Source organism: Sander lucioperca, chromosome 4, assembly GCF_008315115.2.
Source record: "Sander lucioperca isolate FBNREF2018 chromosome 4, SLUC_FBN_1.2, whole genome shotgun sequence".
NCBI lineage: Eukaryota > Metazoa > Chordata > Actinopteri > Perciformes > Percidae > Sander > Sander lucioperca.
Window position 1 is genome coordinate 5,610,825 of NC_050176.1, and position 21,872 is coordinate 5,632,696.

Genomic DNA, 21,872 nt, shown 5'->3' on the forward strand with positions numbered 1-21,872 from the left:
ATTATGTCCCCAAAGTAAAAACGGCTGACCTCACCAGAAAAAAACTCCACCATTAAAAGGACTGTAAAAAGATTTTATCCTTCTAGTACCAAAAAGTTACACAATTTATACAATAAAAGATCGAAACATGGCGCCCTTGTATCAATACAATATTGCCACAGACAATATATATCGCGATACTATGCTGCATCTTCGCTGATTAATGTTGCAGCTGCCTCCACCCCCCCTAGCCTCCTCCTCCATGTGCTATATTATTGGTATTACATTTTTGGTATAAGATTTTATGTTCATGACACTGGTGATTTTGCCAACCTGAGCTGTGTTACACAGATTCGCTAAGCTCCGCTGTAACAAATCTGTCATCTCTATGTCTTATTAGCTAATTCAATTTCAATATCAGAAGTTGCATTCTCCCAGTGAAATCATATCAATCATTTAAGTTTTAAACTTAATAGTTTTGAACCAGCTTTCAGTATTTGGATTAAGTAGCTTGTAAAAAAAATGAGGTGTGTCATTGTGTCAGATACATATATTTGACTATGGACTCTGTATCAGCAGATTCCCAATACTAGTCTCACATTGCCAGACCTATCTCCACAGCGCTGTTGAGTAAGGTCTGGCTACACCACAGATACATTCTGTGATAGGAGAGAAAAACACTCTGGGTTGTTTGCATTTCTTAAAACCAATCACAACGGTCTTGGGCGGCGCTAAGCTCTGGACGCAGTAACGGTGGCTCTGCAAAATAGTCTCGGGAAGGAAAATTTGCACCCCGCTAAAGAAAACGCCACATACAATATTAAATAAAGTTAACTGTTCACACAATACAGTAACTTCAGTTATTTAAATTAGCTGGATACATGGTTAAACCTAATTTGCTCCTACCAGTGTATCTCTGTGCGTACTTCGTCCACAGCAATCCTACCAATCGGTCCCAAAACGTCCCAGTTAGAGAGTAAATGCCATAAACATATTCTTCGTAAATCTTTACAACCATTCCCCGAAAGAACCAAGCAGGCCTGCCTTGTTGCACGATCCAAATTTTCACCAAAACTTGCCATTGTCAGTGAATAACTTGCTAGCTCAAAGTTTGTTGATGTTCCCGAAACCAACGATGTTTTGCAGGCGAGGGACATCTGGCGGAAGATCCATTTTCAGCGTGTAGCTTGCTAGCTCGGAGGTTCTGGTTGTTGTTTACCGAACCGACCAGGAGTTTACAACAGCAACACACAGAGAGCATTAGGTGAGGGACATCCGGCAGAACTTCCGGCGGAACCAGAACTATCCGGTAAATGACCCGTCGTCGGTCCAGACTAACCCAATACTGAAAGGACTCGGATCAGTATAGAGGTAAAAAACAGTGGATTGGCACATCCCTACTTCATGTATGTATTTATCAGTTCCTTCAGCAGAGCCAAGTCTAACTGTACAACCATTTGCTATAAATAAGTATATAAATATGTCTCTGACTGAACTTGGTAATTAACTTAAGTGAGTTCAGTGCTTTTATAGAAACAATGGCCAAAACTACAAAAATAAGACAGATTTGTCATAAACCATAATTATCTTTGAAGTCCTGGTGGGTTGCCTATTGTCATAATGAATTGTTCACTGTTATCAGGCTGCCATACAAATGCTCTGAATCCCATGATAAGTTGATAGAATTAAACAAGGGGACAGTTTCATACAGTAACCTGCCACAGTGGAACTCCATTAGCAGATCTGTGGGTGTTGCGGTGGGGATGAATAATAGTTAAATATGCCATTAATGAATTTATTGCTAACTCGCTCCACACAAGGGTGTGAGGCACAATGGATCTGCAATACATTTCCCTATGCTCTGTCTTGTCAAACTACCATCAACTGGAACCTAGCCCATTACGAATGCAATGATTCTGCATCTCACACTTCTGGCTAATTATGCACAGTGGGAAATGAGTTGTGTGTGTGTGTGTGTGTGTGTGTGTGTGTGTGTGTGTGTGTGTGTGTGTGTGTGTGTGTGTGTGTGTATGTAGTCATTGTGTGCTTTCCCCTCTGTGGAAAAAAACAGAAAATATCTCCTGTTTGCTTGGAGAGATGGACAGAGCTGTCACGGTTTAGGGATATTTCTGTTACCAGTTTGTTCATTTCTGTTGCCTTTATTGTTTTATTGTGTATTATTCCTGTGTTCTGTGTTGTCAAGTTTCTGTGTTTAGTTGTGATTTCAGGTTTCTGTTAGTGTTCCTGTTTCCTGTTTTATTTTGATAGTCTGTTTTCTGTCCCATCATGTCTAGTTTTACCTTTTGTGTTCCAGCCTTTGTTGATTGTCCTGCCCCGCCCTGATGTGTTTCACCTGTCGTGTCACCTGTCCCTCATTTGTTCATTACCTCATGTATTTAACCCCTGTGTTCCCTTTGTCTCTTGTCAGATCGTTTTTGTATTCCCCCGTGTCAGTGTGTCTTCGTCAGTCTCTCCTTTTTCTCCCCGGTATTAGTTTTTGCCTGCAGCTCACAGGACTCCTTGTTTGTTTTTTGAGGAAATAAATCTCTGAGTTTCAACGCTGCTCCTGCCTGCCTCTCTCTCTGCGTTTGGGTCCACTATTCCTCACTCATCATAACAAGAGCTAGCTTTAGATATTTGGACTTAAAAGGAAAGGGGAGAAATGGTCTTCCAGGGAGTGATCAGAAAGGCAAACTTCAAATACCATCTGATCAACTTGATCTTTTTCCATCTGTTTTGGTATTTAACTAACTACTGAAGGATCAGTATCTGTCTGGACACATTTAATCACTATCTAAACGCAAATCTCTAGATAATGGAGAAAAAAAAATGCCACAGCTGGCATGTTGTTTTGAATCTAGTCAAAGGGAATAAGTTCACTGAAGCGCTATCGCCCTGATAAATGAATCTGACTTTCCTCCTGATTTGGAAAACAGAATAGTATTGGCTTTCCTAAAGCTGTGAGATGAACAGCCACTCAGCTGTAGGGTGAACAACCTCGTCTATGAACATCCAACACATTTTGTAGTTCTAAAATCCATACAACTCAGAACTAGAAGACACCTTGTCTGCATGAGAGCAGTGTGCTGGAGGGCGTTTGGGATCAACTGTTCATCACTCGCACATTGTGCTGCTGCTTTAATATTTGTATTTTTTTATTTCAACATAGAAAAAAAGAAAAAAAAAGGTGAAAAAGAGTCGGGGCCACTGCTCAATGGATGTACATGACAACATAGACATTATAGCACCTTAAAGTAGCCTATTATGCTCAATTTCAGGTTCATACTTGTATTTGGGGTTTCTACTAGAACATGAATACATACTTTATTGTTCAAAAAACACATTATTTGTCTCATACTGTCTGTATGAATATACCTGTATTCACCCTCTGTCTGAAACGCTCCATTTTTGAGCCTGTCTCTTTAAGCCCCCCTACCCTAAAAACCCAGTCTGCTTTGATTGGTCAGTGTTTCTGGGTCTTCAGCAACTGCACACTCATAGCCTCTGCACTGTCATTGCAGCCGGGGAATGACTGTAACGGCACTTTCTACCTATAAACAGTAAAGTTGTGACATCACAACCGTACATGTCCTGACAGATCATTTACGGGCACAGTTTCTGAATACAGGCTGTGTGCATTTCTCTGTGGATTGAGCATTTTGATACTTACAGTATCTATACAGTATCTTACAGTATTTATACAGCACCTCCACCTGCTTTAAAATAAAAAAAAGACATGGAAATCTCACTTTTTACAATATGGGCCCTTTAAAAAAGCTGCCCTTGCATCATATGGCTGGAAGCAAAGCATTCTGGGAGTTTGACTTGACTGGGTGTGGGAGGTAGAGCAAAGAGAGCGATGAGTTTAACATTGACACACTCTCTCACAGAGATGATGCAGAGGATTCATTCACACTGATGTCACAAGAACTCACAGCTGCCCCTTGGAAGCGCAGCCGTCCTGCGAAGCTGTGGATGCTTAAATGGCGCTGGGACACAAAGAGCAAACAGTAAGGACAATAACAAAAACAACCAGGGGGATGATAATGGCACTCAGCATAACACACACACAAAAAAAGGTGATTAAAGTTGCATTGCCTACCCTCGGGGATCTGTACAAGCTCATCCTTGTGTACATCTCGTGCATATTCTGAGGGCACGTGGAGGGCTGGGGGCCTGTTCTGCACATGCTCAGTGGGCGAGGATGATGCGGGCTGACACATCGCATGTCGTGAGCGTAGTTACCGTGCTGAGTAATGTGACATTTAAGGACTCCCGCTTTTTTTGCCTTCCACGCAGTTTGTAGAACGCACACACTATGTCATAAGTCTAGCTCCCTTCAGCTAAGAAGACTGAGAAAATTGTTTTGAGTATGACACATCACTCACTAGTTCATGGCTGTTTATTATGCTACATTTATCCTCTTTTTTTCTCTTTCTCGTCCAAGATTTATTGGTGGGGACTGTAACAAAATGTGACGAGGTCCACTGTTAACACTGTTTAACTGCTACGGCAGAAATAACAGTCATTAGTTTGGCCAAATTGTCTAAGCCTCTTTGTTTGGAGGTTAAAGAGAAACCTAGCACAGCCAACAAGTCAGTAATAATTCCTTACTGCACAGCAGAACTTTACAACATTAAGTACAGTAAGTCAAATTTGAAGGATGTTGAGAGTTTGGGTAATAATTTCAGCATTCACCTTTGTTTTCACTTCCAAATAAATCTGCTTTGAATGTTTGAATGCAACATACATTATCAGTAGCTATAATTCTAGTTTACTTCACTGACCCTCCTGTACACGGCTTTGGTAATACACTGAAAGTACACAATACACAAAGTAACGTGTTACAGTAACGGAACTACTTATTTCGGGTAAAAAGTAGTGTAACACGCTACTACTGAAAATGTGGTAACGAAACGTAGTTCCTTTTTCAATTCGGCGCAACGTTACTTTCCCCAGGGACAGATTTGACAGCGACACTGCCTTCTCACAAGCTCCACACGGTACATGACAGAGGCTGGTAGCTGAGCAATCATGGCAAGCGAGAAGCAGCCAAAGCTAACTTTTGAGAGCGTTTTAAGCTTTGTGGCTTTTTGCTGGACGGCGCTCTGAGCCAGGCAGACACAAAGCTGACAACCTCACAGATGGATGCGGTGGTGATGGCCTCATACATACACACAGCGGACCGCTGTGGACTTGTGTCGGTTGCACGGACACGCAAGGATTTCCAGAAAAGAGGCTGCATGTGACAATGCACGGACCATCGTGGCTGCGTGACCGGTACAAGTCGATACAGACATTACATAGTATACACTAACACCGTGTAACGCCGATGACCTGCTGATGTGCATTCAACCCGCGCTGGACTCGTTCATAATGAATCAGACAGTCACTCTTTGAGTAGAGAATCCAGTCTGCAGTGGAGTTCAGACACTTCACTGATACACCAGAGATTGGCTTTATGGTCAAAGATAGTTTTTGAATAATTAACTTCAGTCTCTGCCAGAGATGCCTGCTTTTAAAAGTAACATAAAAGTAACGAGTAATGTAAAAAGTTACTTTTCATAGGGGGTAACTTTGTAAAGTAAAGGATTACTTTTTTAAGAAGTAACGAGTAACGAGCAAACACTACTTTTTAAAAGTAACTTCTCCAACACTGCTCCCAGGTGTGATTGTGTATGTGATTCCTAACTGGACGTGATGCAATCGAGCGATTATTAGATTGTTTCAGTGTTGTGGCATGTCCTAACCAGCCCCATGCTGCAGCAAACAGGCTAAGCGACGTGTCGCTGGTTTGAAGAAACGGTCACCCTGGCTCTATTTCTCCAAAGAGTCGCACAATTCCTCCGCCTCATTGGTCCAAATTGACACTGAAACTGCCCTAGATAGAAACAAGGCTGATAGTAATCTGTGGATTGTTTATAATTGGTCCAAAATGCCGGAATCCCACAGGAATTCCATGACCCACAAGATTCCTGAATAAATGTCAGCCTCTATATACATGGATGGAAATGGACAGGGTGCGATTTGCCATGGGTGGCGATGCGTGGGATTTTCCTCTTTCTGGTCTACATATCCCTGCTTCTGCTGAATTATTTTTATCCCCAGTAATATATGGTCTAAGTGATAGACCATATATTATATACCTAAAGTAGAAGTATTTTAAACTAAGTAAAGGGCTGTGACGTGAACAGTCTACAGTGCCATAGAACGATTAAATCTGAGCAGCAGTTGCTGGTTGTATTTAGCCGCTACAGCATACCTGTCAAGTATCCCGTTTTGGCCGGGAAAGTCCCGTATTTTACCCTTCTTTCCCACCGTCCTCCCGTATTAGTATTTTCCCGTAAATCTCCCGTATTTTAACCTGCGTTATTAAAAAATAATAATACCCCGGGCCTGGGCGGAGTAAAAAAAAACAAAAAACATTCCCAATCTGAGCTCTGTCACTAGCCTCGCGATAACTGCCACCTGCAGTAGCCTACTACAGGTACTGTAGGTGGCAGTTGTCGCGAGGTTAGTGTGTGAGGTCAGATGATGAGTTCAGAAAGGGTGTTTAGCATGGTACGAAAGATTATTACAGAGAATAGGATGACGTTAGACAACAGAACTGTTTGCGCTCTACTCTCATGTAAAATTAACCACTCTGGCCCAGCCCACAAATACACTCCTTCCAAAACAGTCTTAAAGAATGCAAAGTCTGCAACAAATTTGTACAATAACTCACTAAAAGAATAAAGAAAAGTTATGTGAAATGAAAAGAAAAACAGTAAAAGAAAAGCAATATGAAATGAAAAGAATGTGTGGAATGAAAATAAAATGTAAATGTAAAGACAAGCAATATTATAAATTGTAAATGTTTTCAGCATTCTGCATCAAGTGGTGATTTTAGCTTTCTTGTACACCTGTCTTAAAATGTAAGGGATACTGGAGCTTGGTTGGGGTGGTGGGACTGCTCGCGGTGGGCACCGGAAAATTTCCCTTATTTTCAAATCCAAAACTTGACAGGTATGCGCTACAGAGCTCCGGCTACCAGCGGTAGTTGTTTAGCCGCCAATAGGTGACTGTGAGCCGGCTACAGGCACCGCCAGATGATGCTCCTTTCAGGGGCCGTGGTAGCGGAGTTTAGCCAGAAAAAGGCAGTGTCATGTGGCGCTGACAGTTAAGTTTAGGCACCAAAACGACTGGTTAAGTTTAGGAAAGAAAACATGGTTAAAACACTCCCAAGGAACGAACGAGTGTTTCCTGGGTGAAAGTATTTTGTTTTTCGCTGTAAAGTGAACTCCGCTCTCCGTCTTGAAATCTGAGAAATCAGTACGACCTAAGTCATCCAAGGTGTGGGAGCATTTCACACTAAATAAATCAAAAACGTGTTAATTGCAAGAGAAGCAAAAGCGACACAGCATGGCACAGGCACACCACGGTGATGATTCAGCACCTAAAACGTAAACATGTTGGAGTCCTTGATGAGGAGGAAGGGAGTTCAACAGCAGGGTAAAGTCACTACAGAATCCTACTTTTGTTCCGTTTTGAAGTGAGGAACATAACGTCCCTCCAGTGGTGCTGGTGTGGTGTTTACTCATTATCCAGCTTGACAAGCATGACAAGCTAGCGTTAGCTCGTTAATAACAGTAGTAAAGCAGGACTAAAGACACGTTTTTATTCACTCGCCTTTTTTGGCCCATTCATTTTTCAATCTGTTGTCATGTATATATTCTGTGTTTTGTCCCATATCAGTTATTGTTGACAAATGTATTTGTGTGTGTTGTACTTTTTAATTTCATTTTAAAGTTCTTTTATAGCACTTGGTCATCTTAAGCTGTGTTTAAATGTGGTGTACAAATGAACTTAACTCGCACTTACTACAATGATGGTAATAATGTAATGAATAAGCTTCAAGTGAATGTGTGTGTGTGTGTGTGCGTATGTGTGTGTGTGTGTGTGTGTGTTGTCTGTATCTGCTCTTTGGGTTACTTACCTTTACACAACTATTAACTAAAACAACAAGCATGTATGTAAGTATGTATTGAGTTGATGTAAATTAATGCTTTTTTGTTTTTTTGTTTTTTTTATCCAATTCATCGATTAATCAAAAAAATAATCGACAGATTAATCGATTATTAAAATAATCGTTAGTTGCAGCCCTAATAAATAGGTTTTTTTTTTTATCCATGGTATGGAAAGAGGGATTCATTCTTGCACATTTTCTTTTGTTGTGCATGATCAAAAAACATCTCTGCTTTTTTCACAAATCGCACCCCTGGATATGGATATGTTTATATCCAGTTTAAATCCTCTACAAGTGGTAGCGTAGCGATCTACTGCGTATGTGTGGAATGCGTCTAGTCTGCGTCCAGCTGTCTGTGTACGCGTCCGTTTGGGAGTATAATCGAGTGTTATAATGGTAAGAAAACCCCTGGTATGTGTTCCCTGGACGCATTGCTGGTAAAAAAAGGTAAAGTAACCTTTTGGATTTAAATGCGTCAGTGAGGCAGAATATGTACCTCTGACATCACTGAATAATTAAGATTAAAAAGGACAGATATACTTATACACAGTACATGGGGTTTATCATAAGATGACTGAGGCACAGCTGTGTTGTCAAATCAATAATTCTTTTTAAGGGAAAGATTCAGGGAATCTCTTTCTAAAAAGACACTAAGGTGTAATATGGATAGTCACTTCTGGCTCAGTAAGTACCTAAGATTTCTCCACTTGAAACGAGTGGATACTGACATGTATTCAATTACAGGTGTTCACATCAGAAAGCCTTTGCTTTCTGGTCAACAATATGTAAGAAAAGGTTTCTATAGCTACCAATCACACCCAATGTCATACCGCATGTCACATCCACCAATCAGTGTGATGAAATCCATGGAGCTAAGTTATAACCCTGGCCTTTCAATATAATGCCAATGAGTCACTTTTAAACAGTGTACTGTACATCACCATGGTAACACCAAGTTCACAGCTTACTCTGGAGCAGGTTAAGTTCAGTCCATTAAATCCATGTAGAAAGCTCAACTGCTCATGATTCATCTCTGTGAAAAAACGACAAGGCTGCTGCATTCAGATCAGACGAATAAGAAAAGTGATTTCAAGAAACTGCAGGAAGAAACTACAGTACTACATCAACTGAGTGTATGTATGTAGGACAGAAGAGAAGAAGAAATACATGTGTAGCATTTCTTGAGCACTTGCCCTCTCCGGCTATAAAATACTGCTTCCAGGAAATAACACGTACCTCACAGAACATTATTTGAATATCAATAATGAATGAATGTTAGTCTTGCGCTGACATTTTTTCATATTAGTGACTGAAGCAATGGATCGTACCCACATTCCCATTACCTCAGCATGAGGCCAGCTTAGTCAATAGAAAATCTTTTCACATCTGCAGTGTGATGACACAGTACTGCATCAAAGGTTTGAACACTGTGCCTTAAAGCAGCCATATTATGCTCATTTTCAGGTTCATAATTGTATTTTAAGGTTGTACCAGAATAGGTTTACATGGTTTAATTTTCAAAAAACACCATATTTTTGTTGTACTGCACCGCTCTCTCTCACTGCTGCAGATCCTCTTTTCAGCTGGTCTCTGTTTTAGCTACAGAGTGAGACCTCTTTTCTTCTTCTTCTTCTTTACTATCTCTTATTGCACTTGCACATGCGCAGTAGCTCAGATGTAGATCATGTCAGCTAGCTAGCTCCATAGACAGTAAAAGAGGTTGTTTCTACAACTTCGGTCAGTTACAAGGCAGGATTAGCTGGGAGACTTCTAAATGAGGGCGCACATGGAAGTAGTTCTTTTGGAGATTATGGTGAACTAGTGTGTGTTGTAGCAGTGCTTTGCTATTGAGAATGAGGTAGCATGCTAGCGTTAGCATTAGCGTTAGCATGCTAACGCTAATGCTACGAGCTAATGGTTGTGGTTAGCCTGCTCGTTTCGGCTTGTGACGTCACAAGCCGTGCAGATTTTGACCAGCTCACCCAGAGACTGAAGGCAGGACACATTCAGAAACCGTATCTCACTCTAAACAGCATGGATGGATTTTTATCAAAGTTTGTATGTGTGTGGAAGCACCAGAGACACAAAATAACACCCCAAATCCCAGAAAAAGTGATTTTTTCATAATATGGGCACTTTATGGCCAGCACTGATTACACTACACAACACTATTAACTCATTTACAGCCTGCAGTTTTCCTGCAATGCAAACAATGGTACTTTTCATTGCCACAGTGGTTTGTATTCATCTTTTCATTTGTTTTAGTTGCTTGTGTATTTTTTTTGAGAGATGACAAATCTTAGTCACCACATTTTCCCTAGTCTATATCGACGACATTCCACTTCCGGGATTGTTCAGGTGCCGCAGGAAATTTCGCTGGATGTCCCTTCTTTTTAGGACGGATGTCCCACACCTTCTGCTTTCTTTGTGTTGGCGTTCTAAACTCTGGTGGATTTCTGAGGACTATGGTTAACTGCTCCTCAGATCTCTGCAGGGTAAATCCAGACAGCTAGCTAGACTATCTGTCCAATCTGAGTTTTCTGTTGTACGACTAAAACAACTTTTGAACGTACACATATTCCACCAAAACAAGTTCCTTCCTGAGGCTATTTTGCAGAGGCCTGCGCTGTCATTGTGTGTTTAGATTAAGTTTTTAATACCACATTAATAAGACAATTTAAATTATAATGGAGCAAAAAAGTAACACCAGGTGAACTAGTCCTGCTAAAAGCTAACTAGCCTAGCTTAGTAGAGTAGCAGTAACTGCCAAACACCCTTTTACTCTAAAGGAATTCACATGGTTTCCATTAGTCAAGCTGCCTTTGAATCATATATATATATATATATATATATGGATTTTAAAAGCTTAAAACTGTAGGTCAAATGGACGAAACAAAAACACATTTTGTCTGTAAATAGGCTACTAGTGTTGGAGTGCAGTTTCTAGATGTTTTTAAGTTATGTTGTAAGGTCTCTTACAATTAATAATGATAAGCATTAAAAGCTATTAAATAAGGATTTTAAAACATTACAGTGAGCATACTGTTTTTACATTTGAAGGTATTTTTCTGTAAATAGACATACAGTTTCTTACTGTATTATTTGAATTTACAGTAATATACTAGCAGCAGTAATTCCCGCCTTTTCCATTATGTTCCCAACATGCATATATATATATATATATATATATATATATATATTTATTTATTTATTGTTACTGTTATCTGTTACACATTTTGACTAAAAGCTTTCAGATTTCAAGACCTTTTAGTGTGAAACCATCGGCAGGACAAAACTTAATGTCACTCAAGTTCAGGAGATACAAACAAAACAGGGTATACTCTTAATTAAAATCCCTAATCTGTAGCACTACTAGAGGCTAAAATCTCCTCTAAAGGTACCCCCCTTTAAATAAAATAATCTAGATTTGCACACACTGTATGTAATTAGATATTTGTTGCAAACTCCTGAGATCTGTAAGCTAAGACGGACATTGTTTGGATGTGTGAATTCAGCTGGTGCAATGATACGCTGACTGTGTTCAAATTCATTGTCTTTACACTCAGAGGTTCCCAACCTGTTTAAGTTGTTCTTAATTTTGTGGAGTTGCAGCATTCAAACTGACTGAAAAAAATACATGTTGGCTATTTGTAAAAAACTAGAGTTAAAACTTGTTGGTATTGAAAAGACTCCTGCCATTCCATTTCCTTTCCACTCCATTTCACTCTTTCAAAGATACTTTTGCCACCTGCCACCTGACCACGCTCACCTGTTGCCTATAAATTGATTGTGACCCCTTTGGCTCATTCTTTGCACTCTCTGCCGGCACTCCAATGCATCCTGTGTGCGTCTTCATGAGTTTACGTGTTTACGTATCTCTTTGTTATCCCTTTCTGCAGCACACAGACAATGCAATGCATCAAATTCAACATGAATGATAAAATAAAGAAACACTGGTGTTGCATCAAACCCTGCCTTCTCCCTGCTTCATTCATCACTCCATATCACCTGACGTCTTCTGACCGAGACTCTGTTTGTTCCCCAAACCCTCACTCCACCTGAACCATTCCCATCACCACCCTACAGTTCCTTCAGGTATCACCTGAGATAATTTGCATGGATTTATGTGCTTGTTCAACTGTCCACACTGTATATCTACAAGAGATGGGGAAAAAAGGAGAGAGATTGGAGGAAAGTAACAGATCCTGGTGAATTCTGAGATCAGCCAGAGGCTGAGCTGCACAAAAACAGACACACTCCCACACACGCAGTAGGTGGACCCGTTGCTAGCTCGTTTACGTCTAACGTCTGCACAGTTACAGTACAGTACATTGTCTGCTTGGGGCGAATAAACACACAAACCAGAGGTTCAAATTAGCGCGAATGATGCAAAGCTGATTTCTAAAGAGCGTAAAGTTCACATGATAACTGCAGACTTCAACTTCAGGAACCTTCTCACACTCTGACACAATCTCAGAGTATCTTGGAGATCTTGCTGCAAAGGTAAAGGGTAAGTTGAGTTTTTTTGCTGTAATGTGATGCACCATGTAGAGGGCACCACTCAAAACCATCTGTGATTTTGGTTTAAAGAATGGAAGACTCATAATGGTACAGGAAACAAATCATGCAGCCACATCAATTTGTGAGGTGAACAGGCTTTACCTGCTTAGTGTGAAAATGCATTGTGTAAGAGCAGCACAATGAGCCAAAAAAAGTGAGGGGAAAAGTCAGCCTTCAGTGGCCTGGTAATATCCCAGACCTGAAAGACATGCCATTGATGATGTATCAAAACACTAATAGACGCATGCCATTGATGTATCAAAACACCAATAAACAGTCAAGTCTCTAAATATTCTCACTAGGCCTGTAACAATTATTACATAATTGTCTAATTGTCAATTTTTTACTTAGTCGTGTCTTTGTTTAACCGCAATTAATTGCTAACATTAGCTCAAGTGCTCATATGACGCTCATTTTCAGGTTCATAATTGTATTTAGAGGTTGTACCAGAAGAGGTTTACATGGTTTAATTTTCAAAAAACATTTGTTGTACTGCACATTGCTGCAGCTCCTCTTTTCACCCTGTGTGTTGAGCTCTTTTGTTTTAGCTACAGCGTGAGGCATCACACTTCTATTCCACCTTTGTTGGGAGTCGCACATGCGCAGTAGCTAGGTAAGGACTACTAGCCAGTCAGTTGCAGAGCATGAGGTTGTTCCATGCTAGCAGCTAGGCAAGCGTTATAATGTGTTACAAAGTGATGCACGTTTGTCACAGAAGTAAAGGCTGGACTACAGTAGAGCTGTTTGGAGCAGTTTGTGAACAGTTTTCTGTTGGAGATGGTAAGTCCCTTTGGGCTGGACTTTGGGCTTTTTCACTTTGTAAACCTATAACATGCACAAAAAGATATATAACACAATAAAGGAAAGGGAAACAGCCAAAAAGCATAATGAGACCTTTAAGGCGTATGACTGGTAATTGTTTTAGATTTGCCAAATTGTAATTATATACAGTAAGTGATTATATTATTTCAATTGTTAGTTGTTGGCACTTGACCATAAACACATTCATAGCAACAAAAACGACAAGGCGTGGATACAGTTAGAAAAGATGCTTTATGGTAATAAAGAGGCGGGGATTACTTCATAGGCTGTGTACCTTTGTTATTACATTATCTGGGTCACATGACAGTGATTTAACCAAAAGATGTATCCTGGAATTCATCCAAAACTTGAATTTGTTTAAAAAAGTAAGAAATTAATACACCTTTTAAAATTTGACCAAAAGAAACAATATTGTTAATCGCAATTATTTCAGAGACAATTAAATTGTACAGCAACATTTGGTATTGTTACTAGGGCTGTCAAAATAACGCGTTAATTTCGATTAATTAATCTGAGAAAAAATAACGCAGATTAATCCATTCCATATTGACGTTTGACCCGGAGCCGTTCTAGCCACCATTGGACTGAAAATGAAGGAGGGAGATGAGAATGTGCTGCCTGGATCATTAACTGGAACATTTACTTGTAAAAATCTTCTTCCTGCCAACCCTGGCTACCGAAATCTGGTGCCACTGATATGTCTGCACTTCTCTCTGGTGCTCTGAAGACGATACAGGCAACACAAACACCGCTGCACGTGATGCTAGTTAACACTATACTCGACAGCAGCTAACGTTAGCCTACCGCTAGCTAGTTAACACTATACTCGACAGCAGCTAACGTTAGCCTACCGCTAGCTAGTAGCTGGATTAAACACGGTTACAATGTTGACAGCTAACGCTAAACGGTGTAAAGTTTGACTGTGTTTCACTGTAGAGGACTGTGACTCAACAGCGGGATGTAACAATCTGCAGCTGCCGTCGGAAAAACAACACAGACGGTGCGTTCAATGAAACTGGTAAACTACAGCTTCGTGGTGCATTTGAAGTTATTGTAAATGTCCTTGGTGGTTGTTTTTGTCGTTCAACAGCAATTTACTAGTGAAATAAGTTATTGTTATTGTTATACATTATTATTAAAAATGTATTTTTGACCATATGTCCTTAGCAATAAACAAGCCGTTCTTTAATGTCACCAACTGTTGTTTAGTACCCTTTGTTTTCTTTTCTTTTTTTACTTTCTTAAAAAGTATCGGTTCAGGCACCGTTAATTATGTATGCGATTAATTTAGATTAATTAATCACAGAGTCTGGAATTAATTAGATTAATTTTTTTAATCGATTGACAGCCCTAATTGTTACAGTTCTAATTCTCATAATAATTGCATCAAATACTGAGTTAAAAGTATGTGATCATTGGTTTGTTAGTATCAACCATACCTCACTTCCATACAACTAATGAAAACACTGTAACAAAATAATGGTTGGATTGACTGAACCTTACTTCGTTGTTAGAGACATCCTGAGCTGACCGCACCCGGATGGGCAAAAAAGAAGCTCCACTCTGTAACACCACTGTACAACCGCAAGTGGACGGAGTTTTGATAGCTCCAACAACTCCAATAGACTAGAGAGATACCTCTTCTCTCTAGCTGAGTGCTTCTCGTCAGTTTCTGGAGTCACTTTCTCCAGTTAAACTTTTATTCATATCCATATCAATCAATCAATCAAGGTTTTGGTAATCAGCTGTACATCCATAAGTTATGTTTACATGTAATCAAATTACGCAACTATTTCCCTCTTTCTTAGGACAATAATTCAGTTTAGCTGTTTAAATGCCTATCCCTTGGTGCAGCTGGATTTTTAAGCAGTGATGGCAATGTCACAATAAGAGCCACTAGATGGCAGAAGGGTACTTAACAACACCAGTTTGAAGTTTTTTTCCCCCGGAGTTTACGAGTTGCAATTGAATGCACTATAAGTTTAACGAGGGGCGCCTGAACGCACCATGTCGGAGCCCACAGGCTTTGCCGGTGGTTGTCTGTTAACTCACTCACGGGAAGGCAAAATGTTGCTACCCCAGGGACTTCAGGGAAGCAGGAGGATTTTTCCAGTTCTGTTGTTTCTCTGTTATCTCTTGACTCCAGCAGTGGCCATGGTGCCTGAAATAGTGCAGCTACAGGCTACCAGTAAGCTAACGTTACTCTGTGTCTTTAGCTGCATGCTATCTGCCGGTTACAGTTACACTGTGTCTGTTGTTGTTTTTCTTCGTACGTGCGCAAGTAGGCGGGGGTGGAGAGAGAAATACACTGGGTGAGTCGGCAATCCTCGATCTTCCATCAAAATCATGACACCCCTCCTCATTACTCATTCACTTATTACATCCATTTGAGATTTAGAAGGAATAGCTCTCATTACAGCAGCCCCTTAATCTCAATAATGACATTTCTTTTTTTTACGGTCGGCCAATGAGTAAAGAGGAGCATGTCAAAGTTTCAGAAAAACAATACAGAGCATTTATCAAGTTCAAAATGAACGGTAAATGCAAAGACAGATGGGGAATAAGCAGGACAAAAATGGTTAAAAAAAAGACCATGAACATGTAATCAAAACCTCGCCAGTTCGAGTCTGGCCAGGAACTTTTGTTACATCTCTCTCCCCCTCATATCCTGTCAGCTGTCGATTACTCTAATAAAGGTATAAAATGCCAAAAATGCCCGCTGCAACCCAGTTTAACAATATACTCAGCATGCTGTTCAGAACCATACTTTGTCGGAGAGCCTTTATGTTCTTCCAAACTCTTTGGAAAGCGGCAGTAAAGGCGGATGATTGTGGCACTCAGGAAACGGCCTCAACATTGCTCAAAGTCACACCAGCAGGATGAATCTTTAAAAGGTGTGTCGTGCCACTTCTGCTGTTGGCAAACAACACGGGCTCTATAATTCAGCAGAGGAACTAGGAAGCATTTTCTGTCTGTGTGGCAAGACAAAAGAAATGAAGAAAAAGGGGGAAAAGCAGCAAGAGACAAACAAAACATAATGTCAGATAAATGTTCTACGTACAGGAAAGTAAGAGAAAGTGAGGGGGGAAACAGGCAGAGAACCAGCGGGAGCTGATGTAGAGAGGAGTCTGGCGCTCGCTGAGCTAATTGCTGTGATGGATTGCTCTTATTCCCCAGAGCATGGAGCTCCTGCTGCTGCAATAACACAACACGATGACTTTGCCAATCTGCACGTTAGGCAGTTATGAAAGAACTTTGCCACCATCTGCAACTGTTATTACAGTTGTTGCCATTGTGTTGGATAAAGGCAGCAGCAGCCCACTCACAGCTCATATTGGAACATGGCAGACTTGATTTCTCAAAGGAAATCTTTCCGGGAGCTCCCTGGGTCACTTTTTCATTTGATTAGTGGAGGTCTCTTGTCGAGGTATTAGGGAGTGATCTTTTTTTAATGATTTGATTAATTCATCAGCTGTATTATGGCGATGCTTACTTACCTGCCTCTGGCACATGGTAAAGGAGCGAGGAGGCTGCCCACGTGAAGTGAGGCAAGCCTGAACAAACAAGCGCGCACACACACACACACACACACACACACACACACACACACACACACACACACACACACACACACACACACACACACACACACTCACTCCTACTCGGTGCAGAAACCATGCAGGGCCAGCACCCTCGCGTTAATCAATACTATTCCTAACGACTCTACCCTACTAACGGTTTACCTCGCAGCCACACGCATGCGCGCACACACATCACATTTATCATAGGGGAGCCCTGATTAAGTCATAGCAGCCTCCTATCCTAAAATGGAGTGTTGCGTCGGAGCTGAGCTGAGAGGATGTTTAATAACGGAGGAGGACAGCCTCCGGGGAAAGACCCCTGGAGAGAGCAGTCACATGTACGGGGGTACCCAGACCGCTATCTGCCTAATCACACAGCCAATGCTACTGTACACAGAGCTGCTCAGCCACCTGTGCTTTAGAAAGAAGGACTGAAAGAAAAGTATGCATCGGGACTGTGGTGGTGTGTGCATTTGATGGAGGAGGAAGAAAGAGTGTGTGGGTGTATGTGACACTGTTGGAAACAGTGTCTTCTTGCCTTTTTCACCACGGCCTCTTGTAGACCTCGACACAGGGTTTCTGCAGGTTTCACCAAGTCAAATTTAAGACTTTGTAAGACCATTTTAAGACCATAAGACCATTATGAATGAAATTTAAGACCTATATCACGACATCAAAAACAAAGTCAGATATCAGAGTCCGGAAACATTGTCTGGAACAATCCCTCAATGTCCTCGTTGGCATTATAGGACTGGTGTCTAGATTGGCTGCAATATAAGTTGCATGTTGGTCTCATTTGTAGTCGTAATACAGCGAATTATATTTGGACTAGGGTTAACTACAACACCACAAAATAAAAACATTCTAAAGCGCTGCGGGACATTTCAATGAGCATTAGAGGTAGCGTTACATGGACATAGGAAAATTAAGACCGGTTTAAAATTATTTAAGACCTAGGACACAATGCTTCAGCGAATTTAAGACTTTTTAAGGTCTAAAATTTTGATTTTGAAATTTTAGACTTTTTTAGACTTTTTAAGACCCCCACGGAAACCCTGTCTGCAATTTGCTGTTGTGAAGGGCCTGGCTCTGGTACAGGAGGAGCCGTAGATGGAATAATGCGGCAGTGGTTCATTTCGCCAAGGCTGACTTTTACGGACGATGAGTGTGACGCCACGAAGGCGAGACACGTGAGTGTAGATGACGTAGCCACGCAGTTGACTAATCACTCCCGGACCCTCCCACTCTCATACGCATTGGCCCACTCTGGCAGACTCACTCCCCCCTCATTTTTTCAACATGAAATAAAAATAAATGTCAAATTTGCAGGTCGCTCATGTGCGAGTAGTTGGAAAAAAAATACTTGCACTGTCTCAAAAAATAGTCGCAAAATGCGACCATTTGGTCGCAGTCTGGAGCCCTGTCTTGGGCTTTTGGAAAACACCAATTGACATTTTTCAACATTTTATAGACCAAACAACTAATCGATTAATCAATTCAATTCAATTTTATTTATAGCATCAAATCATAACAAGAGTTATCTCGAGACACTTTACAGATAGAGTAGGTCTAGACCACACTCTATAATTTATAAAGTCCCAACAATTCCAGTAATTCACCCAAGAGCTAGCATAGTGCGACAGTGGCGAGGAAAAACTCCCTTTTAGGGAGAAACCTCGGACAGACCCATGCTCTTGGTAGGCGGTGTCTGACTGTGCCGGTTGGGGATGTGATGAACAGTGGCAATAATAGTCACAAAGATAATGGAACATCGAGAACATAGTCAACAGATTAATCGACTATGAAAACAATCGTTAGTTGCAGGCCTACTGCAGATGAAAACTAGACTATGACTAATCTCCACATTGCTCAGACTTCTTCAAAAAGTAATGAATTTTTTTTTCTTATTTCCCAGAATACACGTGGGGCATCAAAGTACATGTGGCCTCGCACACTAGATTTGGGCAGCAAATTCATTAAAATGAACAACTCCTGCTTTCCATTTCTTGTCAAGAGCAAGAAAGAGAGGGCTCTTTTTGGGTATGATTGCTTGTATTCACCTCCCCAGTTAGAAACACACACAATCACACACACACACACACACACACACACACACACACACACACACACACACACACACACACACACACACACACAGCATGTGAACTCACCACCCATTTTCCAACCAGCAATCTCTCTTTGACATTTTTTTTAGCAATTTGTAATCCTCAAGGGAAAACTAATGCCTGAAAGTTAAGATGTAACCAATCTCAACCATTACTACCAGCCGCTGTCTGTGCTTCCTCTCTTTTCCCCCTGAGTGAGAAATGATAAAGTGATAGAGAGGGGGTGGGGGGAATAAACAAGAAATCCGTAGAAGCGGCGGGGCCCCTCACAATTAAAATCAGGGAGGGAGCTGTAATGATGGGTATGATGGCTTGTTTCGTGTGTGGCTGGGAGGGGGGAAATTAGCAAATGAGGGCCTTTCTCTCTCCGTCTCTGCTTTCCGACTGTCTCTCTCCCTCATCTTTCGAGCACTTGATCAGCAGGCCTCTAATTTCAGGCAACAATCAGTGAGTGCCTCCGCCGTGCTGCATCCTCCCAGAACACAGAGCTCATGTTGGGATACTTCCTCATCAGCCAGGCTTGTGCTCTACTCTGTGGCTGGCAAGCTGTGGATACACACGCACGCAATCTGGTTTTGCACAAATTAGGGCCGCACAATTAATCGCAATTTTATCAAACACGCAATATGGACTAGTGCAATATCCAAATCACAGGTGGGGCGCAATATTTGTTAATGGCAAAATATGTGTCAAACTGTCAAATCGTATCCTACAGGCTAAAGACTAAAGAAACAATCTTTGTTTGGTACAGATCCTCGCAAAAATCACACTATAATCATTTTTTAAAATATTTTTCAATGAAAATGAACATAACGATACAACAATGAGCATTCTCTCCAATACCGTGAATCATATCGCAATCGCGATATCAGTCAAAATAATCTCTAAAATTAGATCTTTTCCTCATATCGTGCAGCCCTAGCACAAATGCTTGTGCAAGCTTCTCCATGATCACACACACAACTCGATCACGCAAATAACTAGTCGAAGTAGATTAGCCAATTAACAGAAATGAAAAACTCCATTTTTTTTTTTTTTTTTTTTTTTCAAACTCTGAATGCTGACTCAAGTGACATCACATGAAGTAAATGATTAGTTTTAGCGCAGCTCCCTCTGGAGGCTTTAAAAGACTTTATACAACTTTTTTTTAAACGTGTATGTAGTAGTACTCCACAGCACCTGTAAACACACTCTGATGTGTAAAATCAGTTCCTCTTTAAGGTTAGGGAAACATTATGGTTATGGTTAAAAAACTAAATGAGAGTGAACCTCATGAGCAGGTCTGTGACGGGACGCAAACTGCGGTCTCCCGCATGAATGTCGGATACATTACACCTCTACATGCTTACTTTCTGCCTTGCTACATAAAAGGCACACTACTTCTTGCATTGGGTCTGAATGGACGTAGTCTATATGCATGACGTTTCACTTCCGGGATTGTTCAGGTGCCCCCGGAAATTCCGCCGGATGTCTGTCACCTTCCGCTTTCTTTGTTGTAATTCAAACTCCGGTGGATTTCTGAGGACTATGGTTAACTGCTCCTCAGATCTCTGCAGGGTAAATCCAGACAGCTAGCTAGACTATCTGTCCAATCTGAGTTTTCTGTTGCACGACTAAAACAACTTTTGAACGTACACATGTTCCACCAAAACAAGTTCCTTCCTGAGGCTATTTTGCAGAGGCGCCGTTGCTCTGTCCGGCGCTTAGCACCGCCCAAGACGATTGTGATTGGTTTAAAGAAATGCCAATAAACCAGAGCACGTTTTTCTCCCATCCCGATGCTGTGAGGTCGGGCAATGCGAGACTAGAATGAACGTAATTCCTCGGGATACTGGGCTGTGTCAAAGAGAAAACCTTTAGTCAGTTGGTTGGACAAAAAAAGTCCTTTCAACCTGGGACTCTAGTAAGTTGTTGCAGAATTATTTAATTTATTTTACACGTTTTTGACATTAGAAAACATTAGTTGCAGCCCTGAACATAACCTACTAAAATGCAACTGCTCTCACTTTACAGCCCATGCGTTCTGCTTCGACGTCCTTCCCTTCACACAGCCACCATCCTTTTTAAAACACACAGATTCTTCCCTCTCAACGGTCGAATGAAGAATAACTCACTAACTCCCCACAAGGGTACATTTTATGTCTTATACCGGGGAGAGGAGCGCATCATCAGAGGGGGCAACACATCCAGAAAATAAGTTGTTCTTTCAGCAAAAACCTTGCCGTTCTCAAGAGGGTGGCAAGAGCTAACGACATCAGGGTATGAGCGTTAAATTTAGCCTCAGAGGAGACGAGGGCAGCTACTGTATAATAAGCAGGATAAGAAAATAAGTTGACCTTTGACCACGGATCCCTTTATAGACGACAGCGCCGACCTTGGGAGAGGAGAGAAAGAAGATTGATGACGGCCATTTTGCCCAATAAGCTCAGGAGAGATGCGGCCCCTCCCTGTGATGGCGAGGCCAATCGACTCGTGCTCAAGGTAAAAAAGAACAAATGTCAGTGTGACCTGCAGTGAACACTGAGTGAACATCAAATGTCCTTCCATCTCTTAGTTCCATCTAAAAATAGCAACAGATATGGGTAATGGTGGAGTGCATGGAGTCCATGCATGCATAAGGACTGATCCAATTAGGGCTGCACAATTAATGGCAATTTTATCGAAATCGCAATATGTGTCAAACCATTCTGAATTAGGTATTGTGGTGTTGCAGAGACGTCCCGGCCTACAAATCCTATCCTGTCCCACAGCAAAAAATCTTTGTTTGGTACAGATCATTGCACAACTCACATCATTTTA

General features: G+C 41.1%; 1 protein-coding gene across 1 annotated transcript in view; it reads right to left on the reverse strand.

The window, feature by feature from the left end:
• The window catches only part of LOC116039684 (sodium/potassium/calcium exchanger 3-like), an 88,819-nt gene that overhangs the window by 56,224 nt on the left and 10,723 nt on the right, over positions 1–21,872 (reverse strand). The window lies entirely within an intron of this gene.